The sequence below is a fragment of the Cebus imitator genome, unplaced genomic scaffold (genome assembly GCF_001604975.1).
Source record: "Cebus imitator isolate Cc_AM_T3 unplaced genomic scaffold, Cebus_imitator-1.0 Scaffold625, whole genome shotgun sequence".
Taxonomy (NCBI): domain Eukaryota; kingdom Metazoa; phylum Chordata; class Mammalia; order Primates; family Cebidae; genus Cebus; species Cebus imitator.
In genome coordinates, this window is record NW_016107940.1 from 218,759 (window position 1) to 224,758 (window position 6,000).

Here is a 6,000-nt window from a genome sequence, read left to right on the forward strand (position 1 = left end):
AAGCCGGGGCAGGCGGCGGGGGCGGCGCTCCCGGGACCCTCGTACCCTTCTCGGACATATCTCCACCGCAAGTCCCCTGCGCCCAGACCACAACCCCATTCGCATGTTGTCAGGGCTCTTTCCCGGGCGTGAGGGGCTCTGGGCGGCGCGGGGTACTGGGCTGTTGGAGCCGGGAGCGGCCGCTGCCTTCGCCGCCGCCCAGGGCGCTTCCCAGCTCAGGAGCATCCTCTGGGCGGCGGGACGGAGGCGCGCCGGGCCCGGGGAGGCGGGAACAATGGGCCCTTCTAGGGGGTGTCAGGGCCAGTGCTCGTGGGTGCAGAGCAGTGACCAGCCCAGAATCGCGCCGGCTTCCCGAGGCCGGGGCGCGCTCGCGCGCCGCTAACGGGAGCAACAGGCCCTGCCGCTTGTGGTGCGGCGGCCGCCGCTCCCCGCCCAGCCTGCTATTGATGGGCGCCCACGCCTTCATTCGCGTTTTTTTCTTTTTCTTTTTTTTTTGAAACCGAGTCTCGCTCTGTCGGAGTGAAGTGGCGCGATCTCCGCTCACTGCAACCTCCGCCTCCCAGATTCAAGCGATTCTCCTGCCTCTGCCTCCGGAGTAGCTGGGATTACAGGCGCACGCCACCACGCCCGGCGAATTTTATTTTTTTATTTTTTGGTGCCGTGACTCGGATAACTTTTGTATTTTTAGTAAAGACGGGGTTTCACCATAGGCCAGGCTGGTCTTGAGCTCCTGACCTCAGGTGATCCCCCTGCCTAGGCCTCCCAAAGTGCTGGGATTATAGGCGGGAGCCTCCAGGCCCGGCCCATTCGCATTCTAATTGCAGGCCTTCCCCAATCCTCTGTGGAACCAGAAGGCACAAATTCTAAAGGGATTGGCCCAGCGCTGCCTCTAGGCAGGCTTTGGGCAGTCCTGGGGGCCGGGTTCCCTGTGAAGGCTGCAGGGACCTCTTTGCCCCTCCCGCCGCTGGGAGGCCTGAAGTGGCTGGACTGGGAGTGATTGGGCTTTGTCTTGCTAGTCCAGCCCAGGCCGACACCTGGCGCTGGGTATAAGCAGGAGCTTCTGAGGGTCTGGACAGTGCCCTCACAGAGAGCTTGATGCCAGGAGGTGTGGCCCGGCCAGAGGCTGAGGTGGGCTGAATGCTGGGGCCCTGTGTTAAAGGACAGGGTTCCCCACCCTGCTCCTGGAACTTTCCAAACTAGAGACTGGGCCTTGTAGGAGCCTTCCTGAGAAAACCGATGTTTTCACAGGTGTCTTCTATTTGTGGCAAAGAATGGCTTTTCACTTAGGTTGTGACATAAAGGGCCTTAGAAATTGTTAATGAGTTACTTAACTTTAAAAGTGAGTCAGCTAGGCCAGTTGTGGTGACTCATGCCTGTAATCCCAGCATTTTGAGAGGCCGAGGCGGGAGAATCACTTGAGATCACAAGTTCCAGACCAGCCTGGGGACCATAGTGACACCTCATCTCTATAAAATTAAAAATTTTTAAGCACTTTTTTTGGATTTTTTTTTTTTTTTTTTAAGACGGAGTCTCAGTCTGTTGCCCAGCCTGGAGTGCAGTGGCATGATCAACTCACTGCAGTGTTGGCCTCCTGGGTTCAAGCGATTCTCCTGGCTCAGCCTCCCAAGTAGCTGAGATTCCAGGTGTCCCCTACTACGCCTGGCTAATTTTTGTGTTTTTAGTAGAAACCGGGTTTCACCATGTTGGCCAGGCTGGTCTTCAACTCCTGACCTCAGGTGATCCACCCACCTCAGCCTCCTGAAGTGTTGGGATTACAGGTGTGAGCCACCACACCAGGCCAATTTTTTTAAGGGAGGAAACGAGTCTGCTGGGCACTGTAGCCTACACCTGTAATCCAAGTGAGACAGCCAAGTATTAAAGGAGTCCCGGAGAAACTCCCACTGGCCTAAGTACTGGAATAACTGGGTGGAGTCACAGAAGCTCCCACCCTTTGCAGGGGAAAAGGCTGGCCTCCGGGCTGGAACCTGGGATTCAATCTGTGAGGCGTGGAAAACAGCAGGACTCTCAGTTTGATGAGAGTCCCTGGTTCCCTTTTTTTCCCTTTTTCCCCAATAAATTCCGTTTTTCTCACCCTCAAAGTGTCTGTGAACCTAATTTCTCATGGCCGTGTGACAAGGACCTGGCTTTTAGCTGAGCTAAGGAGAAAGTCCTACAACAGTTTGGCATGCAACATGGGGCTTGAGAAAGGGTGAGTGAGATGCAAACCAAGAAATTTATTTTCCTCTCTTTCTAAGCCTTTTCATCTTCGGACTTCTGAGGGGGAGGTCAGGGGAAACTGTGACCCCACCCCCGTTGTTCCCAGGGGTCGGGAAGGTCGGCCTTGGTCTCCGTGGCCTTTTCCTTCCTACTTCTGGAGGGATGGGTGAGCGGCGGGTTTTCTGTCACCCAGGCTGAAGTGCGATTGGCTTGATCTGGGCTCACTGGGTTCAAGCGATCCTCCTGCCTCAGCCTCCTCCCGAGAAGCTGGGATTACAGGCGTGCACCACCATGCTGGCTAAGTTTTGTATTTTTAGTAGAGATGGGGCTTCACCATGTTGGCCAGCTTGGTCTCTAACTCTGGACCTCAGGTGATCTGCCCACGCTGCCTCCCAAAGGGCTCGGCGTGGTCCTGCACACAGGCATTTTTGAACTTTCCTTCCTTCTCCCCACCGCGTCAGAAGTTGACTTTTAAGCAAGGATTTTTTTCTTTTTGGATGGTGTTTTGCTAGGCTGGGAACTAGGGATCACCATTTATATTTTCTGTAGAGTTTTAATTGTGAAAAAGGATTTATGGCGGGGTGCTGTGGCTCATGCCTACTGTACTGTATTCTCAGCACTTTGGGTGGCTGAGGTCTGAGTTCGAGACCAGCTTGGCCAACATGGTGAAACCCCATTTGTACTAAAAACAATACAAAAAATAGCCGGGCATGGTGGTGAGCGTTTGTAATCCCAGATACTCAGGAGGCTCAGGCAGGAGAATCGCCTGAACCCTGTGGGTGGAGGTTGCAGAGAGCTGAGATTGTGCCATTGCAGTCTGGCCTGGGCAACAAGAGAGAAACTCTGTCTCGAAAAAAAAAAAAAAGATTTATGAGGTTGGTCTTAAGCTGGTAAGCTGTAGCCAACCTGGTGTGCTTTGTCTCTTTCTGTATAGTTCCTAATAAACTGCCGCAGGCTTCCATCTTGTTTTATGTCCTTGGAGGCGTGGCATGTAACCCCCCGGCAAGGCATTCCAGCCTAGAGGACAGAGTGAAACTTGCCTAAAAAAAAAAAAAAAAAACCAGGTTATACTTATTTATTTATTTATTTATTTATTTTTTGAGACAGCGTTTCGCTCTTGTTACCCAGGCTGGAGTGCAATGGCGCGATCTCGGCTCACCGCAACCTCCGCCTCCCGGGTTCAGGCAATTTATTTATTTATTTATTTTTTGAGACAGCGTTTCGCTCTTGTTACCCAGGCTGGAGTGCAATGGCGCGATCTCGGCTCACCGCAACCTCCGCCTCCTGGGTTCAGGCAATTCTCCTGCCTCAGCCTCCTTAGTAGCTGGGATTACAGGCACGTGCCACCATGCCCAGCTAATTTTTTGTAGTTTTAGTAGAGACGGGGTTTCACCATGTTGACCAGGATGGTCTCGATCTGTTGACCTCGTGATCCACCCGCCTCGGCCTCCCATACTTATTTATTTTTTTAAGACCGAGTTTCACTCTTGTTGCTGGAGTGTACTGGCGTGATCTTGGCTCACTGCAACCTCCACTGCCCAGGTTCAAGTGATTCTTCTGCCTCAGTCTCCTGAGTAGCTGGGATTACAGGCATGCACCACCACACCCAGGTAATTTTGTATTTTAGTAGAGACGGGGTTTCTCCACATTAGTCAGATGGTCTTGAACTCCTGACTTCAGGTGATGTGCCCACATCAGCCTCCCAAAGTGCTGGGATTACAGGTGTCAGCCACTGCAGCGGACCTATTTATTTATTTATTTTTCCTCCTTTTTTTTTTTTAAGATGGGGTTTCACCATGCTGGCCAGGCTGGTCTCAAAATCCTGACCTCAGGTGATCTGCCCACCTTGGCTTCCCAAAGTGCTGGGACTACAGGTGTGAGCACCATACCCAGCCTATTTTTTTTTAAATTTTATTTATTTTTATTTTTTGAGAGGAGAGGGAGTCTCGCTCTGTCACCCAGGCTGGAGTGCAGTGGCAATCTCGGCCCACTGCAACCTCTGCCTCCCAGGTTCCAGTGATTCTCCTGCCTCAGCCTCCCGAGTAGCTGGGATTACAGGTGTCCACCACCAAGTCCAGCTAATTTTTGTATTTTTAGTGGAAATGGGTTTTACCATGTTGGCCAGGCTGGTCTCGAACTCCTGACCTCAGGTGATCCACCCGCCTTGATCTCCCAAAGTGCTGGGATTACAGGCATGAGGCACCTGGCCCAGGTTTTATGTTAAGGTTAAAATTACTAGGAGTGGCTGGGTGCAGTTGCTCACGCCTATAATCCCAGTGCTTTGGGAGACTGAGGCCAGCAGATCACCTGAAGTCAGGAGTTTGAGACCAGCCTGGCCAACATGATGAAACCCCATCTCCACTAAAAATACATAAATTAGCTGGGCTTGGTGGTGCACACCTGTATATAGTCTCAGCTACTCGGGAGGCAGGGCAAGAGAATCACTTGAACCTGGGAGGTGGAGGCTGCAGTTAGCTGAGATTTTGCCACTGTGCTCCAGCCTGGGGAACAGGGCAAGACTCAAAAAAAACAATTGCTAGGCATTACCATTATGACATGTAATTGAAACTACTGAAAATAGGCTTATATGTGAGGTGTGTAAGAACAATACTACATATTTTTTAGTAAATAATTATAAAAAAGCATAAAAATGTAAATTTTTGCCTACAGTTAAAGGATTATTTTGAATTAGATAAAGCTAAAAGTTCAAACAAGTGGTGGAAGGATTATAAAAATTAATCTTGCAAAATTCTGTGTGTGAACATATTGCCTAAATTCAAAAGGGTATTATATGGTTTTTCTGTAAATTGAGCAATAAAATAAAAGCACAACAAGGTATTCTTGGGGCACTGATCTGCTTTGTAGCTATATTTGTAAAGTGTTATAAAAGGTTTTACTTATTTAAAATTTTAGTCATTTTGGCAAAATTAATAATTTATGACAGTCTGGAATAATGTTTCCTAACATCAAGTGTTTTAAACCTCTAACATATTTAACAGGCTTCGCCCAAATCAAATTTTGGTTTCAAAATTGTCTTTAATAATTGAGTAAGGTATACTCCTGTGAACAAAATTTGGAGCATGTTTGTTTCTCTCTGCTTGGCTTCTCTAGAATTTGGAAACTTATCTGTGAGTATTCTTAACTTACGGCAATATAGTTGCTTGCATTATTGCAATAAGAATCCATTTTTCTTGGCCAGGCACTGTGGCTCATGTCGGTAATCCCAGCACTTTGGGAGGCCAAGGCAGGTGGATCACCTGAGGTCAGGAGTTCGAGACCAGCCTGACCAACATGGAGAAATCCTGCCTCTACTAAAAACAGAAAATTAGCCAGGCACGTGGCGGTAATCTTAGCTACCTGGGAGGCTAAGGCAGGAAAATCGCTTGAACCTGGGAGGTGGCAGTTGCAGTGATCCAAGATCACGCGATTATACTCCACACTCCAGCCTGGGCAACAAGAGCAAAACTCTGTCTTAAAAAAAAAAAAAAAAAAAAAAAAAAAAAAAAAAAAAAAAAAAAAAAAAAAAAAAAAAAAAGAATCTTTTTCTTTTGCAACAGGACACAATTGGAAAAACTGGTTGTTTTACCAAGGCTTTGACTGGAAGGATGTGCTTCCCTTTAAGGAGTCAAACTCAACTTGTAAAGCCAATAAAATCCGCCGGGCATGGTGGCTCAAGCCTGTAATCCCAGCACTTTGGGAGGCCGAGGCGGGTGGATCACGAGGTCAAGAGATCGAGACCATCCTGGTCAACATGGTGAAACCCCGTCTCTACTAAAAATACAA

At 49.1% G+C, this 6,000-nt stretch overlaps 1 protein-coding gene across 1 annotated transcript in view; it reads left to right on the top strand.

Annotated features, from left to right (window-relative positions):
* SQSTM1 (sequestosome 1) overlaps positions 1-6,000 on the top strand; it is a 29,921-nt gene that overhangs the window by 58 nt on the left and 23,863 nt on the right. The gene's annotated exons all lie outside the window — the stretch shown is intronic.